Source organism: Manacus candei, unplaced genomic scaffold, assembly GCF_025592945.1.
Source record: "Manacus candei isolate 608988 ecotype Guabito, Panama unplaced genomic scaffold, ASM2559294v1 h1tg000036l, whole genome shotgun sequence".
Taxonomy (NCBI): domain Eukaryota; kingdom Metazoa; phylum Chordata; class Aves; order Passeriformes; family Pipridae; genus Manacus; species Manacus candei.
This window is the reverse complement of record NW_026138084.1, coordinates 1,770,520-1,787,980: the sequence shown is the minus strand read 5'-3', so window position 1 is coordinate 1,787,980 and position 17,461 is coordinate 1,770,520. Positions and strand designations below refer to the sequence as shown.

At 44.0% G+C, this 17,461-nt stretch overlaps 1 protein-coding gene across 3 annotated transcripts in view; it reads right to left on the bottom strand.

Annotated features, from left to right (window-relative positions):
- SLC6A1 (solute carrier family 6 member 1) overlaps positions 1–14,162 on the bottom strand; it is a 59,870-nt gene extending 45,708 nt beyond the window's left edge. Inside the window, exons 1-2 of one of the 3 annotated variants that reach the window (XM_051793289.1) lie at positions 13,983–14,162; positions 6,516–6,588 (exon numbers count right to left, since the gene is read on the bottom strand). The gene's annotated coding sequence lies outside the window, so the exon portion shown is untranslated. Of the gene's footprint in view, positions 1–6,515; positions 6,589–12,207; positions 12,335–13,982 lie in introns of those variants that run through there. The other 2 variants (XM_051793288.1, XM_051793291.1) reach the window with 2 other exon arrangements.
- Positions 14,163–17,461: the final 3,299 nt, after the last annotated feature.

The following is a 17,461-nucleotide window of genomic DNA, read 5'->3' as shown; positions in this document are numbered from 1 at the left end:
AAATCTTCTTACACCAGGCATTCTCTGTTGAAGTGCATGAATACAGTGCTGGAGAACAAAACTATCTGAAAACAGACATGTATTTTGCTTTCAGACACGAGACAGGCTGGCACACATGCCAGATGCTCAGCATAATAATCTCTTGTGACCCCATGTTGATTCTTAAGCAACAATTCTAAGGGGGTTTGTTGTTTGCCTGGTTTTTGGTGTTTGGTTGGTTTTTTGTTTTGTTTTGGTTGGGTTTTGTTTTTTTTGTTTGGTTGGTTTTTTTAGTGGCTGCAGCATTCTGCAGAATTTTTGGTGGGGTTTTTTTTCTTACTTATACCCCTAATCCAGAAGCAAGCAAACAACAGCGGCCAGAATGAGGTACTGCAAGTTGAGGTCGTTACCTGCTGCTATTCAAAGCTCTTTAGCTGCAAACTCTTTCTTCTCTCTGACCTAACTCCTCCAAGGGCCCGGGGCCAAACCCTGGGGAAAGCTGGATTACTTAGAGCAGACCTGCTTGTTACCACCCAGCCAAAAAGCAGCAGACCAAGTGGAATAAAATGGCACACGAAGGACAAAAAAAAAAATGCCCACCCCTATATGTTCCTTGGCCATTCTTTAATTCCAAAGGATCCAGGTAGGGTCTGCTGCTGCAGCACCAAGCTGCAACCATTTCAGCACTGCTGCTGCCACTGTTTCCAGAAGCCTCCTGTGTGCAGCAAAGGCAGGCAGGGAGTGTGGAGTTGATAGTTTCCATCTGCTTTCCAAGGAGGACACCAGAGGATGGTGCTAGAGTCTCTTCATTGTGCTCATTCCTTTGTAGTGTTAATTATTTCCACCTCTTTCTATCCACGAGGGAAGTACAACTGACATATCTTTGTGCAGTTGCAGTTATTTTCCCTCTTTCTGTGCTTCTACAACAGGAGCATTTGCTAACAGCTCTGTTGACCTCAATCTGCACATCTTTATCACTCACTAGAAGAAAAAAAATGCCCATAAATCTGCTCACTTTTATTTTCCTTGCTTTACTATGTGTTTATCAGTGTTATCTGTCATTCATGTGGTTTTTGGATTCGCTGCTTCCACACTCCAGGCAGACAATCTTGACTGTAAACACATGAATGTCATTAATCCTCATATTTTGTGGCCAAAAGTGAACTGCAGTAGCTTTGGAGGGAGCCTGAATACAGTGCATTTCAAGGCAACATCTATGTCACCTTTAAAGAAGGCAGATTATTTCCCTGCCCCTCCATCTCCCCTCTAACATCAGCACACCAGTAAATGAAAATAATTCATCCCTAGCCACAATGCACATGGCTTTTAACTACCAGGTACAGAGACATTCACATGTTTACCTGCCCTACCTGAGGCACCTCTCAGCAATTCTCTTTTTAACCACTGGAAATAAATAACATGAAGTAAATTGCATTGCCCTTGCAATGCAATTCTGTTGAGATTTTCTACAACTTCAAAAATAGTGGCAAAAGGAAAATATACAGGCCTCATGAAAGAAAAACAATCTCTTACAAGGTTCACTCTGAAAGCATGTGTTCCTCAGAAATAAAACAGCTTTTGTGTTACTCAGAAAACAAGGCAGCAAGTTCTTACATGAACTAAGTAGGATTGCCTTTCTAATAATGTCAGTGCTGGCACAGACATGATCTGCAAATAATAGTTTTTGTTGGTTTTTTTTTTTTTTAAACTAGACTGTAAAAAATTATCTTGGATATTTGTAAACATATTTAAAGGTCCATATAAGTATTTCCCAAATGCATATTTGTCCATCAGTAAACCGCTTTGGCTAAGATATACACACTCCTTTACAATAAAGACATTCTTTGATAATTTTCATTTAAAACTTCCTCACCTCCAAGATACTACCCTCATAAACTACCCATTTATTTTTAAGCAATCTGCATGAAGACAGCAGTAGGATATCATGCTGAAGCTCAATTTTCAATACAAAAAGGTATAAAGCTGTAATAAATTCCACCAGTCACAGTTCAACTCCCTTTTGTGGGAGGAATCACACTGAGACAAATCAAAATGTTCCATGGCCTCTCTAAATTGCTTTTGAACAATGTCCTTGTCCTTTATTGATATCAAGCCCAATTTCCATTGAGACTATGTCAGTAGTATATCATCAGTCAGTAAACCTGTCAAGTCCCTTGGAGCCCCTTGGCAACTGCTTTTGTCAATCCAACCCCTCCTTGGAAACTCTTGTTGTGTAAAATCAAAATCACCTTTATGCTCAGTGGCGATTGATACACTTGGGGTGGCTGAATGCCAATGTGGGGAAACATCTTCCCAGTCCTCCCAGTGTCGCTGTGAAGCAAAACCATCAATCTCCTTCTCCAGACACCCATGAAGGTGAAATTCTACCTCCTGCCACGTGTGTCCCCACGCACTGTCAGGCAGAGCTGTCTCCTCTTGAAGGCAGCTTGGAAAGGGAGTTCTGAATGATAAACCACAAAGACCCCCATTTGTTTGTATTTGAAATCCAGCAAAATCCTTCCTCTGCTCCTTGAGGGACCAAGATGCCAGGGCCAAATTCACAATGTGGAAAAACTACTGTTGATCTGTTCAAGTCACTGACCTTTCCCAGGTACACACACTTGTCTCACTTTCCTGCTGTTTTCTTCAGAAATATTTATTCTTATTCTGCTGCTTATTGGAACATGATTGTATTCAATCCAGCAACCATCTCATACGCCAGAGTTCTTGTGGGTTTGGGGAGGGGGCAGCAGCTGCATTTCTTCTCACCCCTGCTCTCCCAAAATTTAGTCAGCTACAGTTCTTACTTTATAATCACTCCATTCCTACAGCTTTCAGTGCAGTGAGCAAGGTAGATTTACAGAATGTGGTACACTAGACCTCAGCAATCAGCAGCAGTTTTCAGGTCCAGTGGAGTTCAACCAAGAGAAGTCACCTCAGAGGTGAAATGAAAGGTGATACGTTTGGTAACCGAGATGGTTTTCCATAGAATGGCAGCACCACATTCCCTGTCTTTCACATGTCTTAGTTTTCTAGCCCCTCAAACTTTACTTTTTTTCAGAAAAAGATATCATACTATAAACAGAGTCCCTGCCTTTACCAAAGTTAGCACCTTTTTGATATTGAAAATTCCCTGGTGCAATGCAATCTGCTCACAGACATCAACACCGTAAAACACCACGGGCTGCTGTGTGTAGTTATAGACATTTCTGTTTGTGCCCATTCTTAAAAGCTGAGTATTCTTTAAAATGGTGATATACCAGGACAGTACCAGACAGTCCAAGGACAAACAAGTGACAATCTGTGACTGTGCCAGCGCTACATGTTCATTCAGAAAGATGTTACCACCTTGTCAAGGTGACAAACCATTTCCAGCTGGGTGCACAGCACAGGCCAAACAAAAAAGGCTATGACTGACACTCCATTCCAGTCTGGTCTCTTTTCTCCCAACTGCAGCACTTCCTAATCCAAGCAATCATCTTAAACATTGTCAAGTGACAGCAGGAACATGACTGACAGTAGGAAAAGATGAGAACTGTAGAGTATGTGTCTGTATCTGTGTGTGTACAAACACAAATACCCTGTGTGGTGTGTGTGTGTTTATGCACATACATGCACTTGCAAAGCTGACAGGCTGATCCCTGGACACCTGGAAGAAGTCCCTGGTCTTCCTGGGCACAAGAAAAGGACCACAGGGCATGTGAGGCACTGCTCCAAACAGTGCAGCCACAAGGCTTGGCCAAACTGGAGGATGATGGACATCAATAGAGTCAGGTTCCACTGAAGAAGGACTCCTAACACCAAAGCAATGTCTGATGTCCAAGTTCACTAATTAGTTCACTCACTAAATTCAACATATATTTTGTTTCTACCAAGAGTAAGGATTTCACCCATGAATTGTTACAGAAACCAAGAAAACATTAAAGTGTTACCAAAAAAATGAAAAAGTAATGGTTTTAATGAAACATATCAAAGTGCAGTGCCACTAGTCCCTTACTATTTTTAAGTGTTCTAAAATGTAGCTGTCTGTACATTACAAAGCAGATGTCTTGGTTATAAACCAAGATATCTCAATACAAAAAAAAGCCCAGAAGAACTCCAGAGAAGCTGATCCTATACAATCAAGTGTTTTGAATTGGCAACAAAACCAGGTACTCTGCTGGGACATGGTTGGATCTAAACCCAAAAATAGCAGTCAAGAATAAATTCAATGACTCTCTGAGCACCATATTTGAGATGACCCATACTGATGAACAAAGTCACAAAAACCTGTGAATAATGCCCAGAGGGCACAGTAGCCCAGCATTTCTAAATATGTCCTCTCAGACACATTTCTGACAAATAATACCTTAGATACATTTTGAGTTACCAATCTCTCCCTCAAGATAAGGATCTTATTAGAGCTGACACAGAAAACCTGACTAACTCAAAGTTTCGATGCTTTTGAGGCAGATTCAGAAAACAGCCAGAGATTCAAACGGTGTGAGATAGGTGTGAAACAATATACATAATTTCCAAAAGCCTGGTAAGGTCAATAATTACACAGTCATCCTCTAACAAGTGGCCAATTGCCAGAAATCCTGCTGAAAGCAAGTGAGAGTTTCTGGCATCACCTTTCCCAGGGGGATAACATTACAAGGACAGTTTTAATTTGCATTACCTCATCTGCACAATCATCCTGAGCAACAGTGGACCCAACTGCCTTCCACCACACGGAGCTTTTCTGGTTTATGCTGGTGAGGATCTGGGATATAGGTGCAACAACTAGAGTATCTTTGTCATTCTAAGACCCAGAAACTTAGACTGTAGAATTATAGCAAAACCATCCTGCTTCATTCATTTTTATGAAAGAATCTCAATCTGGCAAAAAAAACCCCCAACAAACAGAAGCAAGTGTGGTCGTGCTCACACAGAATTCCTCCAAATTAAAAAGTGCATATTGTACCTTCCTCCAGCTTGGTGAAATGGCCAACACTGCCCTCATCCTCCTGGCTGTCAGTGAGTGTGATATTTCTTAATCACACACTTATTTTGCACAGCTATGCCACTAATTAGATCCGTCCTTGACAAGCTGGAACAAAAAGGAACTTTCCAGCAGCACACCAAAAAGAGCAGTGGGGCACTGTGACACTGTGCAAGTGTCCAGGTTACAGGCCACCATAAGAAACATTATACAGGTGGGAGTTCAGCTTCCTAAGGCCTTCTGTTGCCACTTCTAACTCAGGGCAGGCACCCCTTGTGCCTTGGTTCCAACACCTCATTAACTCTGATTTAACACAGCAGTGAGGAAGGACACTGTCAGCTCAACAGGGAAAGGCTCTGAACCTGACAATACTCTCAAGGAGCTCTGAACCTTCTCCCCCTCACACACAAAGGCCAACTTTTTTCAAATTGCCAAAATCTCTCTGGATTAGGTCCAGCTGATAACCTCCTCTCACTTGCTAGGGTGGATGGAACACACAGCACAAAGCACAAGATTTCCAAGGAATTCAAGCAATCTTGCAATCAATATGCAGCACAGATCTCTGCACTACAGCAGTTACATTATCTTGTGTGGCACATGCACTGTTCCCATGGCAACCAGCATCCTTCATCCAACTCCATTATTATGGCTGTTTGAGGCTTTCAGAATCTCTGGTGTCCAAGCCATTGCTCAGAGCTACTTTGTGCTAATAAGCCTTGAGAAAAGATACAAGAAGAAAAGAAGAAAATGCAGCAAACTCTGTTTTGATAATCTATAAGCAACATGGAAAGCAAGAAGTGGCAGGGGAAATACAATTCAATCAGCTGAGGGGAAGAAACTCTTATATAACCACCTTCATTAAGTGAGACAAACATAGTGCAAATTCTCTCCAGTCTCTTAATTCCAGAAAAATTAGCAGTCTGCTTAGTAAGTTTGTTGATGAAGAACAGCTTTGCAATAGGGATGAGGAAACAAAATCTTACCGTACATCTACTGTAATATTAATATCTCTACAATTGATACCACAGAGATCTTTGTTTTCATAAAGGACTGAGTTTGTAAATATCAGCAGCAGAGTTCAAGAAAATAATTTCATTTTGACCCTTTTATGAAGTCTGATATTGAAGTTTTAAGGGGCTATTATCAAAATCTATAATCTTTACAGTATAATCTATGTTTGGTTTATATAAATTGTCCCTAGATACCTTAAGCAAGCTGTCTCTATCAATAATACCACTTTTTCGTTTTTTCTTTTTTTTTTTTTTTTTTTTTTTCCTGGCATTTAAGCATTTCCACATCAAAGCATTATAGCAACCTCATTAAGCTTTGCACAGCTTAATACAAAGTTTCTCTCAGTCACCAACGAGGGAATTTCAGGCAGAAAATAAATAACCTGATTTATTAAAGTGACCCTTGACAAATCATCCCTAAGTTGCTGGTTAGGGGTTTTACCCCTGGGAAATACACGTGGGTCAGTAGGAACAGAAATACTTTGAAGTTGGAGGGTTTGAATGCTCTTAAAAAGAAATGTTAAAATAAACAAAGAAGGCACTGCACTAGAAAATGTCCTTACAATTGACAAAGGAGACTGAGAGGCTGCTGAATCCAGCTGATCTTTGTTTCAGTTCTTTAATTGTGCTCAGCACCTGTTGGGAAAGAACAGGAATTCTTTAAGTGTCTTGGACCCCATCTACCAGCTGTGTTGGCCACATCCAGTGTCGGGTCAGCTGGATTCCTTGCTGTTGAAGGTAAGCAAGGTCAAAAGCAAGGTCAGTGATTAGTAGAGACCCACCAGGGAGATGAATGGAAGCAGCTGGGCCCCTCTCACACCCCCCCAGCCATGGTCAGAGCTGCCAGGCAGCAGCAAAGCCCAGTTTCCCGTGGTTTCTATGAGCGGTGCAATAGCAGGTCTCACAAAGCACCCTGGAGCAGGAGCCCTTCTCCCTTCCACTGCTGCCACACTCCAGCCCCAAAGCAAACCCTGCATCCCAAACTGGAGCCCAGGAGGGCTCCTGGCAGACCCTGCTCTTTCAGGCTGGAGAGCTGACATTACACTTGAAGTACGATTTTTCAAGCACAAGGCGTAAATATTTTAATATTAGGCTCTGCAGAAAATCGGATTAAAAAACCCCAAACCTTCTACTGTTGGTACAGGAACGTGTTAAGCATTGAGGAGAAGCAAGTGAGAGATGACTTGTTTGCAGCTGCTGCCACGTGGTGCAGTTCCCAACCTGAGAGCCTCCCGACCTGCTCGTGTCCTCACCCCACTGTTCCTGTGCCCAGCAGGTGACCCTCTGCTCTACCCACTGCAGGCCCAACATCACCCCCACCAGGCTGATCCTGCCTGTCCAAAACAGGGAAGAAAGCCACGATTACTACCCCAGAATGCAACTTCCATAACATTTCAGTGTCTTCCCATTGGAGGCTGCTACTCAGCTCTGGGACAGATTTTGAATTCTGCTCGTGTTTGACAGCCAGTGAAATCAATGGAATTAAGTTCAAGTCATTTGTACCACTTAAGCCCACAAAGAAGATTAACATATTTAATCATATATAGGTTCCTGCTATTAAATAGTTTGCAAGAGGAAAAGGCATGGAATTTTCCATCTGCGCCTTCCCTTTGGAACCTGCCCAACAACCACACACAACTCTACTTTTCCTGCTCGTTGAGATGGGAAAACTCTGTTTTCACAGAGAGGAAATGGAGAGATGACCCAGGAGTGCTTAAACTGCTCTTCCTTTTCGTGTGCTTCAACTCAGGGATGGCTGTTTCCTTCCAGCTCAAGTGCAGCTTCTGCGTCATCCTCCTGTACGTGACCAGCAAGGGACGCTAAAATGGGACTGTGAGGTGAAGCAAAGCAGCACACACAGCTGAGGAAGATGACATTGTGTTACCCTGAAGCCCATCTGCTAAGCTAGAGAGGATCTATCACACATGAGCAGTAAGATCCTTGAGGAATGATTTTATTTTTTTTTTTTTCAGAAATGTTAAAGCCCTGTTCAAATAACCCCAGTTAATTTTAATTTTGGAAGGTTAGATAGTCCTCAGAATTTTCTCTAATTGCACATTCCTCAGAATAGACTCCTCTGGTTGCTCTGTAATCAAATCATAATTAAAGCATCTGTGTCATTTTATCTATCTCTTCCTGCTATTTGTAGCATTTACAGAAGGCAACAAAGATGCAGCATGCAAAAATTTCAGCACCAAGGCTCATAATCAGGGCAATAATAGGGATTTGTGCTAGTGTGACTGTCTGAGTGTCTCCTTAGGCTTTCATTAGCCTTCAGAAACAATTGAGGAAGAGAAGAATACTAAACAGTGCCCCCCTTGTTATGGCCACAACTGGAGGCCATGTTTTATTCCTGTGATACTTGTTTTTAAAACAGCTGCCTCTTTCATCTCGGCTTCTCTGAGAAAACAGTCATGTGGGGAAACACTTGTAGCCTGAAATTAAGGGAGTTGTTAAATTGCAACATCACCTTGAGAGAGGAGAGTATTTTCTCTCTGAGCACCGTGTCGGTTGTCAGACCAAATCCCCATTTCAGCCAGGAAAAAGATCCCAAACAAAAGCAACCCCCAGTCAAACTGATTCCCTGAGCTGTGCCACAGAACCCCCAAAGGAACTAATCCCGGGGTTCAGAGGGGATTGGTGATGGTTTGCTCCCTCCACCTTCAAATGCGAATTATAAGTCACGTTCCAGAAGAAAACTGTTTGCACGAACTCTGCAAACTTCTCCCCTCCAACACCCACCCCTGTGAAGGGGTGAAAACACTGAACAAGCTTCTCCGGGGAGAGACTTTGCATCTGGAGCTCGGTTTAATCTATTTTACTTCAGAAAGAGGGGGAGGTGGGAAATCATAATTCCTTGCACAAGGGGAGTTCAACATCAGACTGGGAGAATTTCCTTACAAATTCCTAGTTTGTGTTGAAAGGAATACATTGACTGGTAACTGAAAGCATCTGTTTTTCAAAAGAAAATTTTGTGATGTGTTTATTCCCCACTGACATGACTTTTTCTTCCTTTGTTCTATATTAGATTTTACTCTTGTTACACAATTTTACAACTGGTAGAAAGAGCACTGACTTTTCACTGTATGTTTTCCATTACACATTAAAATAATTGTTATTTTACACAGAAAAGATTCAATTTTTCAATAAAGATTACTCTAAGACAGAGCTTCAGACTAAAATCACCACTAAGTTTGCTCTCAACATATCACATTTTTAAAAATATGAAGATCAAAACTGGAATAAAATCAAAGTTTTCCAGCTCAGTAAATCAATGTATTCATGGTTTTAAAATAACTTCTATTCTTGAACAATGAACTCTCTCAGAAATTATTGTGATTTTGGAATAATCGATATATTCTGTGACTCTGTGACCGCAAATATGTTTAAATAGAAGCCTTATCATATCTAATAGATAATGTTAGCTACCACATCTGGATTGACTTTATTCCTTTTAGGGGTTTTGTTGCTGGGTTTTTGGAGGGGTTTTTTCGCAGCTTGTTTTATTTCTGTGTTAGTGTTTTGGGTTTTTCCCCTAAGCAGACAACAGTGGCACATCGGAATTGCTACAGATAAGTCAAGCACGGGACTTGTGAGGCACCAAAGCGATTACTCAAAGCACTGCATCAATCACAGCTGAAGGCAGAGGATTTGTACCTGTTACACCTCCTGGGTTCCCTGCACCCACAGGGCCCTTTTGTACCAGAGCTGTCATTAACCGAACAAAGCAGAACTGCTGTTGAAACAGTGGCATTTTCTTGTGCATCAGAAGAGCGACACCGAGCTATCGGAATGTTAATGACACGGTTTGGGTCCTTTTCCTTGGGGAAAAGCCAAAGCATGACCTCCCAGGCTGATGTTGTTCCAGCTGACTGAGGCAGCCTTTAGTCCGGGCTTTGCAGATTACATCAGCCCTGCTGAGGACGTGGGCAGCATCTTCTGGGCTCACGAGCTGCACGTTGGCCACATCTTGAACAATTAAAATGCATTTGTGCAAAAAATTTAAAAACAAGCAAACCACCAAACCAAACAATTAAACAAACCCGGAGGGGTTTCTTGTAGAAGAACACTTTGTTGTTCATAGCACGCTGTGAGACTTTCCTTCTTCAAGTGCCTTCGTTAGAGAAAGGAGGGCAGAATATTCATACAAAAACACACTTTTGTTATTTTCCTTCCTAGTGTATAAGGGACAAATCCTGTCTGTGTTCTGTGTTCAGGTTTTTTTCCATCAGTAAAGAAGATCCAGATGTAGATGCATTTACTTATCGCACTACCTTTCAATCTGACGGAACAAAGCACATTTTGAACATCCAGCTGCCAGTCTTGCCCCTACAAAAGGCTCACAAAAGTGGCCTGCAAAAGTTTCAGATTTTATAGGTATTATTTTCCCCTTAAAAATCTACGTTAAAAAAAAAAATTCCAATAATCCACTTGGTAGTTCGTTCTATTCTCTCACAGAGCTTAGGACAGAAGCAGAAGTTGGGGCTGAAACGCTGGCTGTCCTCACACTGCCAGTCACAGGACATGCTTCTGGAAGCAGGGGAACAAAATGTCTCGGTTGCTGGAAGTTCTGAAGCATTTCGACTGTGGTTTATTTAAGCCAGATACCAGATAATTCACCCGTGATCTGAGCACAGTTTAGTCTTGCGGTAGACAACAAAAATCTAACGATTGCACCTGCTATTGCTGTCCTTGCCTCGTCCATTGTTTTACTGAGCCTCTGCAACGACAGACCTTGGGTGCTAAGTGAGCTCTGTCACGACTTGGAACGTTCACCGTCTTTTCTTTCTCTATTTGGCCACGTCTCCGCCGTCGTCGCCTGTTCAAAGGTCAGAACTGCAGCATCAACCTTCCTCTACAGGCATTCGGGAAGGCTCTGAGGTGCTCTGCTTTCTGCACTTTATGTAACCAAATGTGTCACCGCATTTAGAGCACAACCATGCAAATGTCACAGATGACCATCTAACACGCAGTGGAAAGGCACAGATATATCCTCAAGTCCAAATTCATTTCTCATCTCCAGTGTTCAAGGCAATCATGAGTTAGAAGAAATCACGGCAAGTAGAAAAATCCTAAGATAACTTGAAAAGAAATTGTCACCAAGGATTCTCTTCAGAGATAATATTTTTTTTCCAAATCACTTGTTCCGTAGTTGAGTCATCCCAGAAAGAACCTAAAGCTTGTGGAAATTTGTCACTGCATATAGGACGATGAGTGCAGAATTCTTACGGATTATCTAGAAATTTCCTTTTTGCAGCTGGAGCTTGGTTTGCACTTAAGCGGTGAATAGATTCGAATACACAAAAACATCTTCTCCCACCACCTCCCTACTTGTTCCTACTCCTCGTGTTCAATGACTACTGTGTTATACTTAATAGTGCCATCAACGCTGCAGTGCTTCAGCAATAATAGAAGCACCACCTCGGCAATCAGTTTTTTCAGTAAACACATTAACCACTCGTCCATGCTAACAAATCATTGTTTACTTTTGAAATACGTTTTAGCAACCTACAGTACTCGTGAATCGAGTGAGATCGGTTTATGCAGCCTCTGAATGTTGTGAGACAGACTCAGCTTTTAACTTTACCAAACAAAACTACATGTTCAACAAAGTGCACGTATGAATTGCTTCATTTCTCCCTTTTCCACAGGCATATGGAACAGCAAGATTTACACACCTAAAATACACACAGCCCTGTCTGGAATATTTCAAACTCATTGGGTATGAAGAAATTCCCAACAGCAAAACTATTTATCAGGGAAACAACAACCTAGAATTCAAGCAGACTCATGCTCATACTGACACACACAATAAAAGTAAACTGTAAAAACTAGCAGTCCATGCTGATCATCATCAAATGACAACATTTGTACCTTTAACCTCAGAAGAAACCAAAGCCATCAATTCTATAAACTCTAAATATTTAAAACTCTCTTACATGAACTTCCCTACGATGGCAGTGCTGCTATTAAAATACTTCAAGTTTATCAATTGTTAAATTATGTTACCTAATTAGAAAAATAATTCTGAGCTGTCTTCAGTACCATTCAATACCACTCTTAACATGGCATCAACGTGGCAATTTCTGACGGATTTCATCCATTTACCATTAGAGACGAAATTTATTTTGGCAACTGAAACAGCCTATGTTTTCTCTGTGCCCCCTGCCCTGCCTGAAGCAGATACACGACACATTAAGTGAGTTGATTCTCAACGGTGTTGAAGTGTCTTTGAAATTCAAGTCCCTTTCGCACCTGCACAGGAATTTAATAACTCCAAGCTTTAAATCACTGCTCTCCATATCCGGAACTCCACATTTAAAACATAAACTGCCAAGTTCCTCAGGTTTTGAAAAGACCAGGAGCAGCCACTGTCCCTTTAATGTTCCACCTCGTCTCCAAAAGGAATGTCTTTTTACTAGAGCTCAGTGTGATTCACTGGAATTTGCCAGGCAGGTCAGGAAATCCCCTGAAGCAGAGAAAGAATATTAAAGAGATGGGACATGTATATCAAATCTTATTACTGTTCTCTTATGAGAATCAATCAAGTGAAAGGATGTGATGATGTCATTATGACATCATTGACTTTGGGATTAGAAATTCATAGCTACTTAGCAACCAAAGCTGCCCAATACAGAAGTAAGAGATTCAGTGGAAGATGTTATCATCTGACCCACTTACTGTAAAATAAATATTTGTCAGTTCTTGCTCAAGACTTTATAAGAGATACAATAACTTAAGGACATCTACGTTTCGAGAGCAGAATATTAGAAATAAAACCTCTCTGAACCTTTTCTATTAATATCCATTTTTTTTACCTCATAACAGCTAATGTAGGTTTCATCACAGTCGTCTTCTTTCTCACTTTCCCACAGATCTAAGCCCTAAAAATGCATAAAGAAAAACCTTGTGCTAAACAGACTTTATTATTTTAAGAACTACAAGCTCAATCAGAAACTCAAACCTCGTATAGTCAAGGGAGACTAACATAATTGGCATAAAAATGCAAGCTTAGAAAGCATGCTTATTTCATTAAAGTAAGCTGGAAATATCCAGTTGATGAGCTCCGGTATCTGTCAGAAATTCCAGCCAAAACAAAAAAGAAAGAGCTTTGTGCATGAAAAAAGAATTGGTCACGCTACTTCTGTGGCTATTTCTGGGACCTGAAAGGGTTTGATGCCCGGAATCTATGCCTGACCTGATTTTCTTTAAAGTTCACTCGTCTCTGTTGAAAATACAGTTTAAACGAGTCCTAAAGCAACCGAGCACAGCCCGCAGACGAACTGAAATTATAACTAAACCTTTAAATCCATTCCCAACAAGCCAGAAACAGAGCATTGGGCTGACACTTCGTGTTTCCACATCCGCGCCCTGCTGGGGACAAACCGAGAGCGCGGGGACGCATTTAATATCAAACGAAAGAAAATAAAACACTCCACCTTCTGGAAATAACTTTTATTAATAAGGTGAGGCCGTTCCAGGTTGGAATGGGGCGGGGGCCCCGCGCTCCCGGGAGCGCCCGCAGACCCCGCAGACCCCCGCCGGTCCCGCTCCGCCGCACCGGCAGCGCTGTGGGAAGGCGCACACGGACCGGGGAAGGCTCCGCAGACCCCAAACAGAGCTGCCCGTGCCCGTGGCCGCCGTGTCACCGCCAGCCCGGCGCTCCCGCACCGCCGCCAGCGCGGCGGCAACAGGCGGCCGCTTCCCGGGCCATTCCCGGGGGGATTCACCCCCGCCGCCCCCGGCCCCTCCGCGCCCCGCTCGGCTCCCCGCAGGGGCTCCGCCGCCCTCCGAGAGGATGCCGCCTCAGCCTCCATCGCCCGGGGCGGCTGCGGCCCCCGCCAGCACCCCGGCAGCACCTCAGCATCCCGGCAGCATCTCAGCATCCCGGCAGCACCTCAGCATCCCGGCATCCCGGCGGGAAGGGCGCGGGGCACCGCGATGTCCCCCCGCGGGGCAGGGGAGCGCCGCCCGCCCCTCTCGGGGCCGCGGGGAAGGGCTGGAGTTCGCGTTCGAGGGCGCACACCTACCTGCCGCCGCGGCGGAGGAAAAGGAGAAGGAAGAGGAGCTGGAGGTGCCGCTGTCGCCGCCGCCCGTCCCGAGCCGCCGGTGCTGCCCTCCCCGAGCGATATTAATGTTCATTTAAAGCTCGGCGCCCGCCGCTCCGCCGCGCCCTCCCCGCACGGCAGCGCCCGAGCGGGCTGGGGGCCGGGCCCGCACCGCCCCTGCCCGCCTCCTGCCCGCCCCTCGGGAGCCGCGGGTCCCCCCGGGCACGGCTGAGCCCCCGGGGGCCGCCTGAGCCCCCTCGGGGCCGGAGCAGGCTGAGACCCCTCATCTCAGTGTGAAACGACGCCTCCTGACCCAATTCACTCCTTTCCAGCCGCGGAGACTCGAGGGTCGTGCCGGGCAGATCCCATCCGGGGGTTGGTTCCCCTCAGCTGGTTCCGCATCAGCCCGACTGAACCAAAGTTGAACGAAGTAATGGAGAGCAGCAAGTCTGGTGAGCCAGTGGAGCCTGACAGCCCTCTGAGCGAGTCTGGGTCATGTGTGTTACCAAGTGGAAAGTTGTTTCAAACAGGGGTGCTTAGAACTGTGCTTTGAAAGTGCCAAAGCGTTCCCAAGCTCCCCCCAAAATTTCTGAAGTGTAGGGAAAGAAAGTGGTCAGAATCTCCCTGTTGCTGGGATCCTGCTCAGTTTGGTGTCCCCTCAGCGTGAGATCTGCATCCCTGGGCACCCCTCTCCTGACAGTTTGCTCCAGGCCGGGCCAAGAGCAGGTGGGCTCACGGCAGTGGGACGTGCCAGAGAAGCACTCCCAGGGGAGGCAGAGCAAGTGCTCTCTGGTGTCACTCCCTGCTCGCCAGGACAGCCACAGCTCAGATCCCCAGTGAAAGTCAACAGCTGGAAGAAGAAACTGTGGCTCCTTTGACTTCTCCGGTGACTCCCTGAAGTGGGTGACAGTGGCCAGAGTATTGAACCCAGAGAACACCTTCTAGAGAAAGTCTCAGGGTGAGCTGGCTTCTTTTGCAGGAGGAATAAAGTGACCATCAATGCAGCTGCATCAACAATCAATCCCCTGTCCTGTCCTGTATGGCTCACTGCATTCAAACCATTCACAATCTCTACTAAGATCTTTGTCTCAGAACACACCAAATCAGTAACAAAACCAGCAACATGCATTGCACTCTCATCCTCTCGTTGAGTCAGGAAGACCTGGCTTCCTTCTTTTCCTTCCTGGAGGAGGTTTTTCATTATCACTTACTCCACCAATGGATTACAAACCCACGCCAAATATTTGTCTATTTTAGTTATGTCTACATTGCTCAGTGTAAATATAAGGGTGATGTGTGAACTAATGTTTAATACTTGATAATCACACAACAATAGAAACATGACCACTTACATTTATTACTGGGACATACGGATCGAGAGGACACATCTAAAATGGGCTAATTACCCATTAGCCCATTTTGAAGCACAGCTAATTGTGCAGAGGTTGCCAGATTGCTCGAAATCTTCCATGACTTGCTTTTAAGTTTTAATGGAGAAAATATGTTAGCAGAGTTTAGCACTGCTGCCCATTAATTACAAGGAGTATTTATGTTGAGAGTAATAATTGGATTGTCCTGTAATCTACCATAATAATCAGGAATTTTCTTTGGCCATATGGCTTGAAAAGGTAATGGGTAACGATATTCTAGCTGATTTATAGATGGGCAATGAATAACTACTGCTCTGGCATCTCTATCATTACTTCAGGGTTACAGATTTTGCTACTGATTAGCACTTGATTATCCCTTGTACTCATCACAATCCTATTGCCCTTGTGTTTTGGCTAAGTATTGGTTCTGATTGACTTGGCATTTTTAAAATATCAGATATATTCAGTTGTTTAGACCTGCTCTCAGAGTAGCACTAATTGATTATTTGGTTCACTTGCAGCTGGATGTTAAATAGGAGAGTCACCTTTCTGTGGGCTTGGGCTTGCCATGGGCACTGGTGACAATGCAGTGGGGTTGGATGTCTTTTGCCTCAGTGATAATTTGCTGCAGAAATGTCAAAACTACCACCTGAAAAGTCACTACATGAACTGAGCATGGACAGCCACAGGGAGAAGATTTTGTGCCACTTCTCACTTTTGATGCAGTACTTTAGCCTAGATGTGTTTCTTTATACTGGAAGGCTCTGATTTTGCAGAATAAGTTGACATTCTGTGAGGGAATTAAGGGAAATTACATAAATAGCCAACGGTGGACAGAGTAAAATGCTAGCACAGTTATTCCCAAATTGTTGCTCATGAGCTGCTGGTCAGTGTGTGTGATCTGCATTCCAGCAGTGCACCTGTATTAAGACAGTAGGTTTCAAAATCACCTGAATTCTCTTTGCTCTGATTATGGTCCATGAGAGATATGGAAAATTAAAATTACCCTGCTGTTCTGATATTAGAAAACAAGTCCTGTGAGAAGCAGCTGAGGGAGCTGGGGTTGTTTAGCTTGGAGAAAAGGAGGCTCAGAGGAGACTTTCACTCTCCACAACTAAATGTAGTGAGGTGGGTACGAGTCTCTTTTCCCAAGTGACAAGAGACAGAACAAGAGGAAACAGCCTCAAGTTGTGCCAGGGGATGTTTAGAAAGGAATTATGTGTTTTGGAGGCAATGTCATAATCTCTAAATATTTAAGCTTTAACTGCTAGGAGAGCTGTGACATGGTCCAGTGGAAAGATTTGTTCAAAATTGGATGGCATGCTTCAGTTCATTGACTTGAAAAAGTTCTGCTGCTGCTCCACCAAAGCTCAGAGCTTTGAGGTGCAGCAGTTATACCAGCTTAGAAGAAGGCATGGAGACATGTCCAGATTAACTTTAAACTAAAAACCATGAGATTAAAGCATAGATTTCAGCACAGGCTGCACAGGCTTGTGATGGTCTTGACACTTACCCTGCTCTTGGTACCTACAGGTAGAGACTCCTGTCTGTCCACTGAACACCTCGAGTATCTGAGTTGTAATCAGCTCTTCTGTGCTGCAGAGTTACTCAAAAATCATCTAAGAAAAAGGAGCTCCTGCTAAAAGCAGCTCTTGTGGGGGAGGAAAACTATGGTTTCCCCTGAGTTTCCCACAGATTATTTATAAATGTGCTAGGCTTTGCCTGCTGTGTTGGCAAGCTGGTGAGTCAGAAGCACATATCTCGGGGAATCTGTTGGGTGTGTGGTGCCTGGATGCACAGGCCTGGCTCCCCGGGGTGTAACTGTGTGCTGGCTCCCCTCGAGGACATTATTAGGTGGGCATGGGCTTGGCTGCATGTGCCCAGTAAGAAGGGTCTGAGTCTGGAGCACCCCACTGTCGAGTCAGTTCTGTGAAGAGACCTAAGATCTCAAGTGGCACAAGGTTGCTAATGGGACTGAACTGTCTGCTGCAGGAATCCAGTGTAACCTGGACTACCTGAAGACAGGGTACACTTGGCAAGAAACGTCACTGAGGCTTTGTCTTGGCAATCTAAGGGCAATATTAGGGGTTG